Source organism: Hemiscyllium ocellatum, chromosome 24, assembly GCF_020745735.1.
Source record: "Hemiscyllium ocellatum isolate sHemOce1 chromosome 24, sHemOce1.pat.X.cur, whole genome shotgun sequence".
NCBI lineage: Eukaryota > Metazoa > Chordata > Chondrichthyes > Orectolobiformes > Hemiscylliidae > Hemiscyllium > Hemiscyllium ocellatum.
Window position 1 is genome coordinate 10,274,803 of NC_083424.1, and position 20,885 is coordinate 10,295,687.

The 20,885-nt window shown below is 43.9% G+C and overlaps 1 long non-coding RNA gene across 1 annotated transcript; it reads right to left on the reverse strand.

The window, feature by feature from the left end:
* Window positions 1-254: 254 nt before the first annotated feature.
* LOC132827432 (uncharacterized) lies at window positions 255-9,752 on the reverse strand. Its single transcript, XR_009646001.1, has 4 exons — window positions 9,692-9,752; window positions 3,861-3,912; window positions 3,366-3,439; window positions 255-630 (listed from the first exon to the last, which is right to left on the reverse strand). It is a non-coding gene; the product is annotated as an uncharacterized LOC132827432 (long non-coding RNA).
* Window positions 9,753-20,885: the final 11,133 nt, after the last annotated feature.

Genomic DNA, 20,885 nt, shown 5'->3' on the forward strand with positions numbered 1-20,885 from the left:
TACAGGGGCAGAGAGTACAAGGGCATTGGCTATGCCATCACTCTCTGTGGTTGCTCTCTGGAAATCAAACCTCTTTGTTCCAGGAGTCGTCGCAAATGTGACAATTTGATGAAACCACTAAATTGTCCAAATGTACCTAATTGTCTAATTCAGGTGAAAGAATATACACAACAGGTTTTTATTATTAACTAGAAAATTACTATTTATTGCAATCAAACTGTTTTAAACAATGTCAAGAAAGAAACATGAATAGCTAACGTTTCATTTTATAACTTAAACTCTGCCCCTTTACAAAACTTCCCATAATCACACAAACAGACTCAAAAAGAATAGGACACAAATATTCTGGATGGGGGAGGAATAAAAAAAGTCAGTAAAGCAGAGTTCTGGCACCAGTCGGGATCACAGGCATCAGTGAGTTGCTTTCCTTCAGTTCACTTTCGATTTCTCCTGACTCTTTGATGAAAATTATGAATCACACAACACCAGGTTATAATCCAACAGGTTTAATTGGAAGCACTAGCTTTCGGAGCATCTCTCCTTCATCAGGTGATAGTCCATCTCCAAATCATGACAATTATGGACACAGTGATTCCAGTCTTTCATTCACTGGTTGGTCTTCTCAGGTCTCTGAAAGACAATGTTGCTGTCTCTGAGAGTAGTTTCACCCCTTTTCCTTTCGAGGAAAGAATTTACAAAGATAGAAAATAGCTACTTAATCAGAATTGTTTTTTACTTCTCCAACTGAAGAAGGGAAAGACAGAAAGACTTAGGTGCTTTATTCATAACAGCGAGATTGTTTCTACCAGATTGTCCAACCACAGACCTGTAGCCACCCATACAGGATCCAATTGAGAGGTTGTTACCATCTGAAGCACTCCTTAAGAATACATACACACACACATGCACACAGACACACAGACACACACACAGCTACATACACAAACATGCACACACAGACACACACACGCACGCGCGCGCACACGCGCACACACAAACACTCTGACACAAGCACACAGACATGCACACAGACACACAAACGCACACACAGAGACACACAGAGAGACACAAACACAAACACACAGATATGCACACAGAGACACACACAGAGATAAACAGACACACACACACACACACCCATGAGCACACACACACACAGACATGCACACAGAGACACACACGCACACAGAGATGCACACACAGACACACACAGATGCACCCACAGATCCACACCACACACGCACAGACACACACACACGCAAACACACACACATGCACGCGTATGCACACACACACACACAGACACACACACCTGGGTTGTCTAGCAATCTCTCCCATTGCCTGAGTAAAGCAATACTGGAGGTGAAACTCATATGAGTTCAGTTGAATCGTTTTAAAGCTGAAAACTGTTCCTTGGTTGAGAACAGTATCTTTTCCCATTTTTAGTCTACAGACTGAGAAATAAAAAGTGGTCTTTACCTTTGCTGGTTTATTATGTACAGTTCTGGGCACCACACTTTAGAAAGGATATGAATGCATTGGAGAGAGTACAGAAGAGGTTGACAAGAATGGTTTCAGAGATGAGATGCTTCAGTTATGAAGAACGATTGGTGAAGTTGGGATTGTTTTCCTTGCAGAGGAGAAGGTTAAGAGGAGGTTTGAGGGAAGCAGTCAGAGTCAAGAGGGATCTGGGACAGCGTAGACAGGGAGCAATTGTTCCCCCTCCTAGAAAGATCAAGAACCAGATGACAGAGGCCAACCTCCCATCTCCAGAATCCATCTACCAGGCCCGTTGTCAAGGAAAGGCCGCCAGCAATCTCAAAGATCCATCCCACCCTGGCAATGTTTTTGTACAACCTCTACTATCAGGGAGAAGGTACAGAAGCCTGAACACACCCACCAGCCAGTTTCGAAATAGTTTCTCCCCTACTGTTGTTAGAATACTGAATGGACTCACAAACTCTTAACATTCGCCTGTCCCTGTGTTTTGTTTTTGCTGCTATTTGTCTGTTATTTCCTTATCTATGCTATGTAACTCTGTGATCTGCCTGTATTGCTCGCAAAACAAAGCTTTTCACTGTGCCTCGATACATGTGACAATAAATTCAATTCAAATGAATGCGAGGTATGAAAAGATTTTTTCATATGGTAATCAGTTAGGGAGTGGAACACAATGTCTGGAAATGTGGTAAGGCAGGTTCATTGGGCTGTTGAAGAAGGTATTAGTGATTATTTAAATACAACTAAGATTAGATTACTTATAGTGTGGAAACAGGCCCTTCGGCCCAACAAGTCCACACTGACCCGCCGAAGCGCAACCCACCCATACCCCTATATTTACCCCTTACCTAACACTACGGGCAATTTAGCATGGCCAATTCACCTAACCCGCACATCTTTGGACTGTGGGAGGAAACCGGAGCACCCGGAGGAAACCCACGCAGACACGGGGAGAACGTGCAAACTCCACACAGTCAGTCGCCTGAGTCGGGATGTGGAGGCTTCTGGCAAAAAAGGCAAGGTCGGCATTAAGTTAAAATGCTCAGAAAGCCAGTGCAGACAGAATAACTTCCTTGTGCATTGGAACAACTCTATGATTCTGAATAGGGATGTAGGCACAGATATAGACAGTCTAATGAACTGAGGTCTTCCCTTTGTCTGTCAGGAAATGAATGAGTGTGGTAAACACAAGTTTATTGCTGGCCCATGCTCAATGCTAATGAGCTGGGAAATTTGAGAGTGTGCAGTTTGCCACTTTCAACTGACTTAAATTGGTACACAACCTGGTAATCTGTTACTAACTTAGTGCTATGCTTGGATTGAAGCGTTACTCATAGGATTAATTATCATGTTATAGCCCAACCTATCAGTGGTAATTTGCTTAGCCCATTGGCCTCTGAGAAATTATCGGAGAACAGATGACAAAAAATGTAGGGACGAAAACTAAAAAGCTTTCTCACTTCTGTGCAAACCCAAACATGCTCAGAGTTGTGTTTGAGTATTTAACAAATAATTTGGAACAATTAGGTGGGGAGGGTGAAGTAATTCCCTTTTTAAAGCACCTCTGTGGCAGTTGCAAGATAAATTAACTTTTTAGCACACAGCTATCACATTTCAATTAAAACATTGTTTACGGGAAAATGAAGGCGATAATCACCGAGGTTAACATAAGTGGACGGATGACTTTTGTATGGGTCAAACCTGAAGAAAAAACGGCAACATCAAACAAACAGAAACACAAGCAATATGTTTAAGAAGGGAAGTGTTTGTACAGACAGTCAACAATAACACATCTACTCTTAAAAAATCCTTAGGACCTTTGAGGTGGTAGATCTCAAAATCTGAGGCCACCATTGATTACTTACTGGTTCATATCCACAGAGAGAGCAGAATCTGTACATATCTTGAGCTCTTGGTGATCAGTTGCTTGCCAAAATTGCTTTTACATTGGGCGATGTTTTTCCAAGATGATAAGACAAATATGTAGGGATAGAAAGAGAGAGAGAGAGAGAAAGACAGCAAGGCTTCCAGATTATTTCTGTTATGAATCTGTGTCCCTCACCCAGCAACACAAAAGCAGATGTTGCAAAATTGTTCAGTATGTATTCTAGAGTGTCTCCATTCTTTTTCAAATTTGCAACCGAGCAGGCAAATCTTTCATTTTCCGTTGTGTGAAATTATCTTACACGTGAATTGAAAGGATGTAAGAAATTTTTAACACTGACTCAGTTACTTGGATTCAATAGCATTAGGGAAAGTTGGTTATTTCTGTGCAATTGGTTTGTTTATCGAAGTGAATTATCTTTATTGTCGCATGTGCTCAGATGAGGGCAATGAAAAGTTTACAAGTTGTCACTTACATTGCCATTGCAGGTACAAAGGTGCCCAGGGACAGACTCTTGAGGACAAATTCTGAGGAGAAGAAAGAAATAAAAAGTCCAGCGTGACAGACCTTCAAAGCACAAAATCACAGGAATAAATTAGAAAAAAATTAAGAAATAAAAACTTCAGAACAGCAGTCCTTCCACAATAGTATAATAAAAAAGAAAGACTTTTTTTTAAAAAAAGAGAAATTAGTCCAATTCACAGCTCTGGGCTCAAGGAACTGATCCTTGCTCCACCCCCCCCCCCCAAACATTGAAATCCCAGGTTGAGCCCCGTGAATATTGAAGAAAAAGCCACATGGAGTCACAGACCAATGCTGACGCAGCCACCAGGAGATCCAGTGAACAGTCACTGGAATCCCCAGCCTGGATCCACCTCATCCTCAAAGCTGCTGCTGAAGCCAACGCCAGGATCGACACCTCATTCTCCACCGTAGCACCCTCTTGGAGCTCCCTTCTGTTTATCTCATGAAACTTGACTCAATCTGTGAGCAGGTGATCACTGCTGCCATTTTCATAGAATCCCCTACACTGTGGAAACAGGCCCTTCGGCCCAACAAGTCCACACCAACCCTCTGAAGAATAACCCACCCAGACCCATTCCCCTATCCTAATACTCAACATTTACCCCTGACCAATGCACCTAACCAAGACAAATCCCTGAACACTATGGGACAATTTAGCATGGCCAATTCACCCTAACCTGCACATCTTTGGACTGTGAGGGGAAACCAGAGCACCCGGAGGGAACCCACGCAGACATGGGGAGAATGTGCAAACTCCACACAGTCAGTCACCCAAGGCTGGAATCGAACCCGGGTCCCTGGAGCTGTAAGGCTGCAGAGCCAACCCCAGAGCCATCGTGCTGCCCTAATCACTGAGCTATCGTGCCACCCTAACCACTGGGCCACCATGCCACCCTAACCACTGGGCCACCATACCACTCTAACCACTGAGGCACCATGCTATCCTAACCACTGGGCCATCGTGCCACCCTAATCCCTGAGCCATCATACCACCCTAATCCCTGAGCCATCATACCACCCTAACCACTGGGCCACCATGCCACCCTAACCACTGAGCCACCATGCCACCCTAACCACTGAGCCACCATGCCACCCTAACCACTGAGCCATCATGGCACCCTAACCACTGGGCCACCATGCCATCCTAACCACTAGGCCACCATGCCACCCTAACCACTGAGCCACCATGCCATCCTAACCACTGGGCCACCATGCCATCCTAACCACTGAGCCACCATGCCACCCTAACCACTGAGCCACCATGCCATCCTAACCACTGGGCCACCATGCCACCCTAACCACTGAGCCACCATGCCATCCTAACCACTGGGCCACCATGCCACCCTAACCACTGAGCCATCATGGCACCCTAACCACTGAGCCATCATGCCATCCTAACCCCTGAGCCATCGTGCCACCAATTTTAGGTCCATGTTTCTTCTTTTAATAATCATTTAAAACCACAAGTGGTCTCAAGTATAACAATCAGATGATGGGCTTTAGAATTTGATGGACCATATCATAACACCCTTCAACCACAAAAGATCAAAACCAGACAATATTTGTCTTTTTGTTTTGTTCGAGTGCCCCATTACATTGTTAATATGAAATAATGGTACAAAGATTGAGACAATGACAGACACATTCTGCAATCGCTCTTTAATCTGAGTTCAAACCCTGCTTTGGGACAGGTCAGTTGCACTTGTTCACTGGGATTTGCCACCTTCCCAATGTTAACCCTTCACTACCCACTTTTAGAATCCAATAAGCCAATTCAGAGATTTTTATGAATTAGGTTTCTCGGAGGATTTTGAAGTTGGATTCCTGTAGGGCCAGTGAACTCACATCCTGCACCTCACTCTCACTTACCTTTACATTCAACTGCTGTGATGTTGAGAGTCATAGAGATGTACAGCAAGGAAAGAGGACCTTCAGTTCAACTCATCCATGCTGATCAGATATCCAAAATTAATCTAGTCCCATTTGCCAGCACTTGTCCCATATCCCTCTAAACCCTTTCTATTCATGTCCCCATCCAGATGCTGTAATTGTACCAGCCTCCACCACTTCCTCTGGCAGCTCGTTCCATACACATACCACCCTCTGTGTGACAAATGTACACTTCAGTTACTTTTTAAATCTTTCCCCTTCATCTTAAACCTATGCCCTCCAGTCTTTGACCGCCCCACCCCAGGGAAAAGACTGGATACTCACCCTATCTATGACTCTCATGCTTTTATAAACCTCTTTAAGGTCACTCCTCAGCCTCCGACACTCCAGGGAAACTAGCCCCATCAGATACAGCCTCTCCCTATCGCTGAAACCCTCCAACCCTGGCAACATCCTTCTTAATCTTTTCTGAACCCTTTCAGGTTTCACATCTTTCCTGTATCAGGGAGACCATTCCTTCTCCCCTTTGATTTGGGAATGGGCGTTCCTCTTACCTTGATCCGTCTTTCCTTGGATCATTGCTTCCAAAAGCCTCTACTCTTTCCTCTGACTCTTCCACTCAGTAAGGCTTCACCTTCACTTTTTCTCGGGCCTATCTGGAGCCCTGCTGGTTTCCCTGTAATTTTGTCTACTAACCAGATCTCTCGCCCTGGCTGCCATCTTTTGACATCTTCCCTGGCTCCTTTTTGCTTTTGTCAATGCATAACCTTTCCAACTCTAGCCCTGACACTTTCTGATACTCGGAGAAAGGGAGGACTGCTGATGCTGGAGATCAGAGTCGAAGATTGTGGTACTGGAAAAGCACAGCCGGTCAGGCAGCATCTAAGGAGCGGGAGAATCGACGTTTCGGATATAAGCCCTTCATCAGGAATGGATGCTGCTTGACTGGCTGTGCTTTCCCAGCACCACACTTTCTGATACTGTTGGTCTGCTCTCGGCCCTGTTCAATACGAGTGACCCTTCCTGACCCACCCAAAATATGGTGGGCTTCTCTACAGGGATTCCAAGCCTATTTCGATGCCCAACCTTTCTCCCACTGTTTGCTGGAGTTCTCTGGCCTTTTTTAGCCTCTGCTTTGTTGTGGGTCCAGAAAGCATCCAGACGAACTGGTGAAAGGCAGGGCTCAAATGGATGTCAACGCTTTGCTTCCATTCCGAGTTGCACTGTATAAAAATTAATGCAGCCGAGAGTAAGGTGGTAGCGTTGTGTCTGAGGTAGAAGGTTAGCTGCTTCATTCCCACTGCCAAGGACTTAAATCCAGGCTGAGAGGCTGCTATGTTAGTGGTCCTGCACTGTTGGACCTGCTGCACAGCTGCAAGTGTGATACTGTGCTGCTGCTGCTGCTGCTGCTGCCTTTCAGATGAGATGTTAAACTAAGGCCCTGCCCCACTGGGTGGCATGGTGGCACAGTGATTAGCACTGCTGCCTCACAGTGCCAGGAACCCAGGTTCAGGTCCACTCTCCTGCGACTCTCTGTGTGGAGTTTGCACATTCTCCCCATGTCTGCATGAGTTTCCTCCCACAGTTGAGGTAGATTGGCTATGCTAACTTGCTCACAGTGTCCAGGGGTGTGGACTGGCCATGGGAAATGCAGGGTTACAGGGATTGAGGGGGATGTTCTCTGGACAGTCAGTGTGGACTCAATTGGCCTGTCCCACACTCTAGGGATTCTATGACACTTTATCGGGTGGAGATTTAAGATCCTATGTTAGTATTCCACAGAAACAAAAGAGTTATAAGTAGTTTCCTGACCAATATGTACCAACTCATGTATTGGTCAATCTCATGACCCCATATTGTTGGCCAAAAAATCTGGTATTTTTCATATAAGTCGACCCTAGTTTTTCAGGGGTCTCTTCCTGACTATCCCACAATATTTGTGATATATGGTGAGATATTTTTGCTGTGAATATCAGTTTTTTTGATGTAAAGTGTTTATTGCATGTCATTAACAGTTTCATACAGTCCTTTGTAAATAAAATACTGTCAGTCTATTTTATTTTTTCGTTTTTACTGCTCCTCTGTTTTTATTTCATGAATTGTGTGTTGTACAAATACCCCTGTAAATGGCCTGACCATCTGTGGTATGTCTATTAACTTTTGTACAAATGTGTAGATCTACATGCACCTTATGGTACTGGCAACTGGAATATGGTATGACAGTACTGTTCTACCATAACAGGCAGAGTGGAGACATGACTTGGAGAAGCCGATGTTGGACTGGGGTGGACAAAGTTAAAAATCACACAACACCAGGTTATAGTCCAACAGGTTTAATTGGAACCACTAGCTTACAGAGCACTGCTTCTTCATCAGGTGGTTGTTCCCATAAAGGGTCAGCGCTCAGAAATCTAGTGCTTCCAAATAAACCTGTTGGACTGTAACCTGATGTTGTGCGATTTTTAAGAATGGAGACAGTCATTTTGTAAATATAATGGTGATAATTATTTTTCTTTTTGTTGTTTATTATTTTATACAGATATCTGGCTCTTGTTTGTCCATTTTTTTTGACTCATGCCAAGCATTAATTTCATCCCCTCAAAAAAAATACCAAGTGTATAAGTCAACCCCATAATTCTGGCTTAAAATGGTCTTCAAAACTTGACCTATACATGAGTAAATACGGTAAAATAGATGGTTGGGTCATTATAGCTCTGTGGTAGCTTGCTTTTTGGAAATTGACTGCCACTTTTCCTGCAACAGTGACCACCCTTCAATAGTATTTCATTGGCTGCATTGGGGTGGTGCTATATAAAAACACTCCTTTGTTTCTTTTGTGGTTGTTCTGGAGTCCATACCCGAACGTGCCTGAAGGGAGTGTTGCAGTGTAAACTGCGAGCAAATTAATATCAGATGGTTTTGAATGACATTTTACTTAATCGCATCAGGAATGGGTCAGTGACAAAATGCCTACATTACACACCCTGCACCACTGAATCCTGAGCTGCTTATTAATGTCCAGCTGTCAGAATTGATCTTCCTGTTTGATATTTCAAGCATTATCTGGGCACGCGACTTTATTTCAAGTCCTTTCCTCTCCAGAGCCACTCATGACACAGAATCACAGAATGGTAGTGGAAAGGAGGCCATTCAGCCCAGCATGTTTACACCAGCTCCTTCCTAGAGCTCCCTGCGTGCTGTTTCCCCAGTGCCCTGCAAGGTGTTCAAGTATTTTTCCAGTTCTCTTCTGAAAGGTACCATGTAATTTGCTGTTTAAGGCAGCAATTCTGACAACATTCAGTTAGGTCAGTATGATAGCTCAGTGATCAGCACTGCTACCTCACAGCACCAAGGACCTGTGTTCAATTCTAGCCTCAGGCAACTGCCTGTGTGAAGTTTGTACGTTCTCTCTGTGTGGGCTTCCTCCCACAGCCCAAAGATGTGTAGGTTTAATAAATTTTTGCTCAACCGCTTACAGTGTGTAGGCTCGGTAGACTAGCCATGGGGGAAATGCAGGGTAACAGGGATGGGGTGGAACTTAGTGGGATGCTCATCAGAGGTTTGGTGCAGTCTCGATGGGCTGAATGGCCCCTTTTTGCACTGCAGGGATTCAATGAAAAAGGTTTTCCTCACAGCGACAATGGAAGGAGGCCAGACTGAGAGATTCATGGGGTTTACATCCTGAGATCTGAGCTCAGAACTACCTTCAGGAAACCTGCTCACACCAGCAGCAAGAACCGATCGGCTTAGACTGCAGGATTTCTCCTTGAACCACAAAGTCACTGACAGCCGGTGTAAGGCCATTGAGTCACCCAAAGCACAATCTTGTAGTCTACCTGAACCAGGAAAGGATTCCAGTTCAATAATACCCTTCAGTGAAGGAAATCTTACCTGGTATGGCCCACACTTGACTCCAAACCAGCAGCAATGTGGTTTACTCTTAACAGTCCAATGAAATGATCTACTGAGCCAGTCAGTACAAAGGCAACAGCTGCCCCTGATGACCACATCCTGTACAGGGATAAAAATAAAGACTGACTTGACATGAGTGTGATCCTAACAGTCTCTGTAGGTCATACTCATGCAACCTGAGGGAGTTAAACGAATCAGACAGAGGGAGTACAAAGTGAAGAAAATGGTGGCATTACAGGAGAGCAGAGACTGACAGATTTGGAAGGTTTCTGAAGAAGGATCACTGGACCTGAAATGTTATCTCTGATTTCTCTCCTCAGATGTTGCCAGGCCTGCTCAAATTTTGCAGCAATTTCTGTTTTTGTTTTCTGATTTTCAGCAACCACAGCTCTTTCAGTGTTTATTCGGAGAACCAAGAGTTATTGGGAAAAGGCTGGAAAGTGGAGTTGAGAATTTTCAGCTGAGCCATCATCTCATTGAATGGCAGAGCAGATGTGATAGGTGGAATGGCTTATTTCTGCTCCTACATCTTATGGTCCTGTAGTGCAGTGGTAGCAATCCTATGGGCCGCACAGTGGCACAGTAGTTAGCACCGCTGCCTCACAGTGCCAGGGACCTGGCTTTGATTCAAGCCTTGGGTGACTGTCTGTGTGGAGTTTGCACATTCTTCCCAGGTGTTCCAGTTTTCTCTCAGAGTCCAGAGATGAGCAGGTTAGGGTGGACTGGCCATGATAAATTGTCCCATGGCGTATTGGCCATGGTGGATGGGAGTCTGGGTGGGATGCTTCTCAGTGAGTCCCGCAGACTTGATGGGCTGAATAGCTTTTTACTGCACTGCAGGGAATCTATGATCTTTGGACGAGGAGGCCTGAGTTGAAGTCCTATAAGTTCCAGATGTCAATGTCATAACCTTTCTGAATGGTTTAATGACAATATAGAATCATAGAAACAGACGGAAACAGACCCTTTGGTCCAACTCGTCCATGTTGAGCAGATAACCTAATTTAACCTAGTCCTACTTGCCAGCATTTGGCCCATATCCCTTTAAACCCCAGCTATTCATATACCCAGCTAGATGCCTTTAAAATGTTGCAATTGTACCAGCCTCCACCACTTCCTCCGGCAGCTCATTCCATACACACACCACCTTCTGTGTGAAAAAGCTGCCCATCAGATCTTTCCCCTTTCCCCTTTCACCTTGACCCTTGACCCTATGCCCTCTAGTTCTGGACTCTCCCATCCCAAGGAAAGGACTTTGTCTATTCATCCTATCCATGCCTTTCATGATTTTATAAACCTCTATAAATTCACCCCTCAGCCTCCGACCTTCCATGTAAAACAGCTCCAGCCTATTCAATCTCTCCCTATAGCTCAAACCCTCCAACCCTTGGCAACATCCTTGTAAATCTTTTCTGAGCCCTTTCAAGTTTCACAACATCCTTCCGATAGGAAGGAGACCAGAGTTGCACGTAATATTGCAAATGTGGCCTAACCAATGTCCTATACAGCCAGAACATGACCTCCTCACTCCTGTACTCAATACTCTGACCAATAAAGGAAAGCATACCAAATGCCTTCTTCACTATCCTATCTACCTGCAACTTCACTTTCAAGGAACTATGAACCTGCGCTCTAAGGTTAAATAACACTCCCTAAGACCTTACCATTAAGTGTATAAGTCCTACTAAGATTTGTTTTCCCAAAGTGCAGCACCTCTCATTTATCTAAATTAAACTCCATCTGCCATTCTCAGCCCATTGGCCCATCTGATAAAGATCCCATTGTAATCTGAGGTAACCCTCTTCGCTGTCCACTACACCTCCAATTTTGGTGTCACCTGCAAACTTATTAATTATACCTCCTATATTCATAACCAAGTCATTTATATTAATGACGAAGAGCATTGGACCCAGCACCGATCCTCATAGCACTCCACTAGTCCCAGGCCTACAGTTTGAAAAGCAACCCTCCACCAGCAACCTCTGTCTTCGACCTTCAACCCAGTTCTGCATCCAAATGGCAAGTTCTCCCTGTATTCCATGAGATCAAACCTTGCTCACCAGCCTCCCATGGAGAAGCTTGTTAAATGCTTTACTGAAGTCCATATAGATCACATCCACCACTCTGCCCTCATCAATCCTCTTTGGTACTTCTTCAAAAAATTCAATCAAGTTTATGCAACATGATTTCCCATGCACAAAGCTATGCCGACTATCCCTAATCAATATTTGCCTTTTGTTACGAAGATATGGGTGTACTATACCTTTAAAAGAGTTAAAAGCTAGCAGTGACAGCACCAAGTGTTCTCAATTAGACACAATGTCACATGTGCTCCAGCTACTGGGGTAGCTAGAGTAGCTGGTTGCCTGGAGACAAAAACAGATTTGAATTAGGCCAATCAATTTAAAAATACACCAAAACAAATATTAAACTCCAATCCAGTTTGGATTCAGTATATTAAAAGCCAATGACACAATCTGATGCTTTGGGGGTGAGAGGTATATAAGACTGGGGAAAATTGAACGGTTGAGAGGAGAACTGCCAAGCTACCAGTATGTAAACAGACTGAAAAATAGCACTCTTAAATTATCAATCAGTAATCTGTGAAGCAGAATCTTCAAGAAGAAGAAAAGAAGACAGGAATACAGAGGAAACTGAAAACTGCCTGGTTTTGAGATAAGAAGTTTTGTTTTATAAATCTTAATTGGGAGTTTTATTGGATTAGTATTGTGGAAGGGAAAGGTAAATGATAGGAGAGGAAGGAGTTGTAAATAGTTGTTTGTTAATTATTCTCTGTTATACTTTAAGAAATAAAGTTGTTAATTTTTACTTTAAATAGTTCTTGGCCTCTTGAACTTTCACAGATTACTGCAGGGGATAAATCTTTTCTGCATTGCTGCTTTAAATTAAACAGGAGATTTTACCCCATGTCATAACACTTTCCAAATACATGGACATCCTGTCCCTCAGGATTCCCTCCAACAACTTGCCCACAACCGATGTCAGGCTCACCGGTCTATAGTTCCCTGGCTTGTCCTTACAACCCTTTTTAAACAGTAGCGCCATGTTAGCCAACCTCCAGTCTTCCAGCACCTCATCTGTGACCACCGATGAGACAAGTATCTCAGCAAGAGGCCCAGCAATTACTTCTCTAGCTTCCCACAGAGTTCTAGAGTACACCTGATCACATCCTGGAGATTTATCCACTTTTAAGCGTTTCAAGACATCCAGCACTTCTTCCTCTGTAATATGGACATTTTTCAAGATGTCACCATTTATTTCCCCACATTCTTTATTTTCTATGACCTCCTCCACAGTAAATATTGATGCAAAATACCTGTTTAGTATCTCCCCCCTCTCCTGTGGCTCCACACGAAGGCCACCTTGCTGATTTTTGAGGGGCCCTATTTGTAAAATCCATTTGGATTCTCCTTAACCTTATTTGCCAAAGCTATCTCATGTCCCCTTTTTGCCCTCCTGATTTCCCTCTTAAGAGTACTCCACTGCCTTTATACTCTTCTAAGGATTCACTAGATCTCTCCTGACATATGCTTTCTTCTTTTTCTTAACCAAAACCTCAATTTCTCTGGTCATCCAGAATTCCCTACGGTCTCTGGACTCTGGTTATTTCATTTTTGAAGACTTCCCATTTTCTAGCCATCCCTTTATCTGTGAACATCTGCCTCAATCAGCTTGAGAAAGTTCTTGCCTAATATCGTCAAAATTGGTCTTCTCCAATTTAGAACTTCAACTGTTAGATCCAGTTCTATCCTTCTCCATCACTCCTTTAAAACTTATAGAATTATGGTCATTGGCCCCAAAGTGCTCCCCCACTGACACCTCACTCACCTGCCCTGCCTTATTACCCAAGAGTAGGTCAAGTTTTGCACTTTCTCTAATAGTACATCCACATACTGAGTCAAAAATGTTGTACACAATAAATTCCTCTCCATCTAAAACCTTAATAGTATGACAGTCCCAGTCTATGTTTGCAAAGTTAAAATCCCCTACCGTGATGGCTCAGTGGTTAGCACTGCTGCCTCACAGCACCAGGACCTGGGTTCAATTCCTGTCTCAGGCAATTGTATGGGTTTCCTCTGGGTGCTCTGGTTTCCTCTCACAGTCACAAAGATGTGCAGGTTAGGGTGGATTGGCCATGTTAAATTGCCCATAGTGTTAGGGGAATGTGTCTGGGTGAGTTGCTCTTCGGAGGGTCAGTGTGGACTTGTTGGGCTGAAGTGCCTGTTTTCACACTGTAGGTAATTTAATAACCACCCTATGATTCTTACAGATCCATTTACTAATTTGTTTCTCATTTCCCTCTGACTATTAGGGGATCTATAATACAATCTCAATAAGGTGATCATCCCTTTCTTATTTCTCAGTTCCACCCAAATAACTTCCCTGGATATATTTCTGGGAATATCCTCCCTCAGCACAGCTGTAATGCTATCCCTTACCAAAAATGCCACTCCCCCTCCTCTCTTGCCCCCCACCTTCTGTTCTTCCTGTATTATTTGTATCCTGGAGCATTAAGCTGCCAGTCCTGTTCATGAACCATGTTTTTGCAATTGCTATGATATCCCAATCCCATGTTCCTAACCATGCCCTGAGTTCATCTGCTTTCCCTGTTAGGCTTCTTGCATTGAAGTAAATGCCTTTGAGTTTATCAGTCCTACCTCGTTCTCTGCTTTGTCCCTGCCTGCCCACACTGTTTGACTTGCTTCGGTTCTCAACTGTACCAGTCTCAGATTGATCTCTTTCCTCTCTATCTCCCTGGGTACCCCCCCAACCTTATTAGGTTAAATCCTCCTGAGCAGCTCTAACAAATCTCCCTGCCAGTGTATTAGTCTCCTTCCAATTTAGGTGCAATCCATTCTTGTACATGACACTTCTACCCCAGAAGAGATTCCAATGATCCAAAAATGTGAATCCCATACACCAGCTCCTCAGCTATACATTCATCTGCTCTATCATCCTATTCCTACCCTCACTAGCTTGTAGCATCGAGAGTAATCCAGATATTACTACCTGTGAGGACCTCCTTTTTAAATTCCTGTCCAACTTTCTACATTCTCCCTTCTGAATCGAATCCTTTTCCCTTCCTCAGTCGTTAGTTCCAATGTGTACAATGACCTCCTGCTGGTCCTTCTCCCCTCTTAGAACATTCTGCACCCTCTCTGAGATACCCTTGATCCTAGCACCAGGGAGGCAACCCATTATTCTGAATTTTCGCCGCCGGCCGCAGAAACATCTGTCTGTGCTTCTGACTAGAGAGTCCTCTATTACAATCGATCGCTTGGAATCTGACATATCCCTCACTACATTAGAGCCGGTTTCAATACCAGGAACTTGGCTGTTTGTGCTACATTCCCCTGAGAATCCATCACCCCCTACACTTTCCAAAACAGCATACTTGTTTGAAATGGGTATATCCACAAATGACTCCCGTACTAGGTGCCTGCCTCTCTTACCCTTCCTGGAGTTAACCCATCCATGTGACTGTATCCGCGGTTTTTCTCCCTTCCTATAACTGCCGTCCATCACACCCCCTTGCTCTTGTAAATTCCTCATTGCTCTAACTGGTGCTTCAACCAACTCATGCAATCTGATAGGATTCACAACCAAAAACACTTCCTGCAAACACAATCATCAATAACATGGCAACTGTCCCTAAATTCACATCCGACAAGAAGAGCACATCACTTACTAAAGGTCAGCCTTGTTCTTTCACAATCCTCCCCACTACTCTTGATCCACTCCAATTTGCCTATTGGACCAACAGATCCACGTCACATGCCATATCAGTTGCCCTTCACTCCCCCCTAGAACATCTTGACACCAAGAACAGCTAAGTAAGAATCCTACTCATTGACTACAGTTCAGCCTTCAACACTATTATCCCCTCGAGACTGATTACTAAACTTAGTGATCGCGGACTAAGCCCCACTCTCTGCAACTGGATCCTCAGTTTCTTGACCCACAGCCAACAATCCATGAAGACTGGGGACAATATTTCATCCTCACTAACACACAACACTGGAGCCCCTCAGGAGTGCGTAATCAGCCCCCTACTGTACTCATTGTATACCCATGACTGTGTTGCCAAATACCAGATTAATGCCATTTACAAGTTCGCTGATGACACAACCATAGTTGGTTGAATCTCAGATGGCGTCAAAACAGACTACAGACTGGTGGAAGACCTGGAAAAATGGTGCACTAAGAACAACCTAGATTTCAAAGCCAGAAAAACCAAGGAACTCATTATTGACCTTTGGTGAATGTTACTCATGCCCCCTGCCCCCTACACATTAACAGCACAGAGGTGGAACAAGTGGCGAGAATCAAGCTCCTGGGAGTGGTCATTCACAACAAGCTTTCTTGGATTCTTCACGTGGACGCACTGGGTACAAAGGCCCAACAACGTCTCCTCTTCCTCAGGCAGCTGAAGAAATTTGGCATGATGGCAAATACCCTTGCCAACTTTTATAAGTGCGCCATCAAGAGCATTTTGTCTGGATGTATCACTACCTGGTATGTCAACTGTACCATTCAAGATCGGAGACGGTTACAGAGAGTGGTGAACTTGGCCCGGACAATCACAAAGGCCAACCTCCCATCTATAGAATCCATCAACCAGACCCGCTGTCAAGGAAAGGCTGCCAGCATTCTCAAAGATCCATCCCACCCTAGCAATGCTTTTCTACAACCTCTACCATCGGGGAGAAGGTACAGAAGCCTGAAAACACCCACCAGCCGGTTTTGAAACAGTTTCTACCCTACTGTTGTTAGAATACTGAATAGACTCTCAAACCCTTTGCATTCACCTATACTTATGCTTTTGTTTTGCTGTTGTTTACCTATTATTTACTTATTTAGGTGATCTGCCTGTATTGCTCGCAAGACAAAACTTTTCACTGTGCCTCGGTACACATGATAATAAATTCAATTTAATTCAATTCAATACAGATCCAGAATATAATACCATCTTTTTGCTCGAAAAGGTGTTCCAGGCTAACTTAGTACTTATGGTTTATATTTTTAAAATTTAATCAAGAGACAGATCACTATAAAACATATAATCATATAACCACTCTACTCATACTGTAGACTTACAGCAAGGTTACATGTTACAAACTATGCACTCACCCCGTTCCTCCAAGGTCATTGTGAAATTTGCTGTTTGTTCATTTTTACTAGACGCACTCCCATGTCCAGAGATGCATTAACTCAAACAGCAAAGGCAGTAACTGTGCAGATTCACTGCTGTGTCAATTAGCAGTGTAGGTTTCTTTCTCTCTCTCCCTCACTGATCATGTGGTCTCTGCGTTTTGTCTGTCTTCCTCTTTTCAAAAGTGCTGTTGTTTTGATCTTCTTTTCGTCAAGGTTCCAAAATATTGCAACAGCTTATGAAACAGTAATTGCTGCTCCTGAACTTCAAGGAAATCACTTGCAACACTTAAAATACCTCAAAAAAGGAACAGCTCTTTCAGCCACAATTTTTCCCATCCTCCACCTTGGATTACCCAGAATCCAAGACTGTACATGTAGGTTTGAGATGTCATATTATTGTAAATGGTGTTAATAAATGTCCAGATAACTGCCTGAATACAAACCCAACTTCCTGTGGGAAATGTTACTTCGACTAACAGATCAAAAAGCACATGAAGTACTCGTTCTGAGATATCCTCAGCAGTGGTAATGGGAGAGGGTGAAGCTTCTGGTATTGCAATTGGTATGGCAACTGTACCATTCAAGATTGGAGATGGTTACAGAGAGTGGTGAACTCAGCCCGGACAATCACAAAGGCCAACCTCCCATTGAGAGAATCCATCTACCAGGCCCGCTATAAAGGAAAGGCTGCCAGCATTCTCACAGATCCATCCCACCTTGGCAATGCTTTTCTACATCAAGGAGAAGGTACAGAAGCCTGAACACATGCACCAGCTGGTTTCTAAAAGGTTTCTATCCCACGGTTGTTCGACTACTGTATGGACTCACAAACTCTTAGCATTCGCCTTTACTTGTGTTTTTGTTTTGCTGCTATTTACCTATTATTTCCTTATCTATGCTATGTAACTCTGTGATCTGCCTGTATTGCTCGCAAAACAAAGCTTTTCACTGTGCCTCGGTACACGTGGCAATAATTCAATTCAATTCAATTCTGTTGCCTTTTTCTGGTGTTTCTTAGTCCTTGCGATGGTTTAGAGGTAATCAGTTGGTGAAGATGCAGACTCCTTTATGGAGACCAATGTGAGACACTGCAGAGAAGATCAGACTGCAGCCTTCCTCACTATCTTCTTGACTCCCTAACACCATGTCTCCCCATCAGTGCAGAGCCAGTCCCATTCCAGCTCTCTGAAAGGAAAGAGGATTTGTCCATCCAGCACCAGTCTGCCAGTTTTGGCCTGTCCCCTCCTGTTGTCTGTGACCTTGTCTTTGAAACAGAGAAAAAGAATTGAGAGTGGTGCCAGTGGATGTTTGAGTGTTCTATGTAGATTTATAGACATGCCAGTGTGATGATGCTGCTCCTTCAACAAGGTTATGTTGTCCTTAGAATTTGTTTCCAAAGGGGTTGTAAAAGACACAGACTCCGAAAAGTCAAACTTTGAAGGGCTTTAGGGCAAATTTGATTATGGCTAACAGATACTGCCTCAGGAAAAAGGCTTTCAAGTTAAAAAAAGGACACTTGTACAATGAAAGGGGAGTGGCCAGTTCTCCCAGCTCAGCTTTTCTCTGCTTTGATTTGGTTAGCAAGAAGTAGTGTTGTTGAAGCTGTTGGACACAAAGAATCAGGTCCATGCTGTTCCTCTCTCTGTGGCATCTCTCCTGTAAGACTCTGTGTATGATTTTATCTTTCTTGCCAAAGGGTGTTTATGGGGCTTGGTGCAGATCTTTGCAACAGCATCGTTAAGTTGGGATAATCGATTAAGTTATTCGGTATTCTGTTCTCTTTTGTATTCTGTTCTCTTTTGTTTGTGTTTCATTCAGTAACCTTGTAAATAAATTCTATTTTGTTTAAAACCAAGTAGTTTGACCAGCTGCATCCCTCCTGGAATATTCATCTTACACCTGCCTAAAACAGCCATCAAAGGTTAGGGTCTAAGCTCTGTCTTGAAATGTTTTGAGGGGGCTCTGGCTCGGTCCATGAGACCAAGCTCTGAGCACTCTGTAGAAAGGGATTAGGAAGTGCAGTCGAGAGTGTGGTGCTGGAAAAGCACAGCAGGTCAGGCAGCATCTGAGGAGCAGGACCATCCATGATTCAGACGTAAGCCCTTCCTGATGAAGGGCTTATGGCCAAAATGTTGATTCTCCTGCTCCTTGGATGTTGCCTGACCTCCTGTGCTTTTCCTGCACCACACTCTCGAGTCTAATCTCTAGCATCTGCACTCCTCACTTTCTCCTTAGAAAGTGCACAGTCAGTAACATTAACAGCATAAGGTGGCTATCAGCCTTTCAATCCCCTATTTCAGGTGATTTCCCAATGTGACAGGCCTGTGCTATGACGCAGACTGAATGATGCCCCTGACCATGCCAGCTTGCAGTTAATAGATGATGCCATTTACTGTTGCAGAGCTAGGAGATCATGTGTTGGAGCTCTGTCCTTTCATGAGGGACACTGGTATTGACCCGCTCTGCAAACCTCAAGCCAAGCTGCCAGGGTTGACAGTGTCTTGCCACTAACTCTGGGGGGAGAGGAACTTATTCCAGGATGGCCTGGAGGAGAGCAGCTAATGAGGTGTTGCTAAACTGCTGGGCCATTTCTGTCTGACCGTAGACATTTCTGAAGGCGCATGGGGGCCATTAACAATGGCTCCAGCCCTGCAGTGAGGAAAGACCTACATCTGGATTACCCTTTCAATTTCAAACCTGAACCTTCAACCCAGAAGGTTCCAGCTGAGGTCGGAACTTCCTGGTGCCTGCAATAGGGTTATGGTCAATAAGATAGGGTTAGGGTTAATTTCCAATAAGAATTCACGGTTCAGCTCATGAAACAGGTCATGTGTATGAATATGTAACAAATTGAAAATCACTTGATGGCACGAGAAGCCTTGAATCCACTGGAATTTAGAACAAAAGACCTTGTTTATTTACCTTATCCATACTCCTCATAACTTCATAAAACTCTGTAAGATCGCCCCTCGGCCTTCTACGCTCTCGGGAGAAAGAAAGTCACAGCCTATTCATCATCTCCTTATAACTCAAAACTTCCAGTCTCAGTAACATCCTTGTCAATCGTTTTTGGCACCCTCTCCTTATGTGACTGAAAGACCTTGAGGGCTCTCAACTGAATGGGACTATTTAGGATGAAGGTTCTCTGTTTGAAAATAAGCATTCTTGTCTTTAAGGCTGAGAGGAAGAGAATTTGATTCTTACAGAAGATCATGAACTTTTGGAACTCTCTTCCCTAACAGCTGGAGGCAGCACGGTTTTTGTACAACTTTTAGGCAGAAGTAGACAGACTCTTGATAAGCAAGTGAGGTCAAAGGTTATGCCCATAAATTCAGACACTTTATAGCCAATGAAGCATTTTTAATGGGTGGCCACTGGTGCATTTTGGGAAACCCCATTACCAGTTAGTGCACAGTGAGCTTCCAAAGGCAGCAATACAATCTCCACCAGGTTTATCTAATGTGGAAATGTAGACGGCTGCTTCCAGTTCTGGAATTAACAGGGGATTCTGGAGGCCTGCACTTGATCTTTTCTCTCACTTGTAGGAGGATTTTTTTTTCTGAAGAATCGACGTTTCGGGCATGAGCCATTCCTGAAGAAAAGCTCATGCCCGAAATGTCGATATTCCTGAAGAAGGGCTCATGCCCGAAATGTCGATTCTCCTGCTCCTTGGATGCTGCCTGACCTGCTGTGCTTTTCCAGCAACACATTTTCAGCTTTTCTCTCACTTCCCTGTTGGATTTACCCAAGAGCCTCAGCTAGTCCACACTGGTTTGACGTTGGCAAAGATTGGAAATGTGACAGGGACAAGCATCTGGTTATCATTACACTGAGGACCCATTTCTGTTTGGCTGTGTTTGCTGCCAGTGTAACTGTGGGATTGCATACAGTGCACACTCAGCCAAAGATATCCCTTTCTTTTAAAAGATATTTTGATGTCCCACTAGTAAACAATCCCTCAGTTCTATCACTGTCTCATTTATTTCCGTCGATGCCC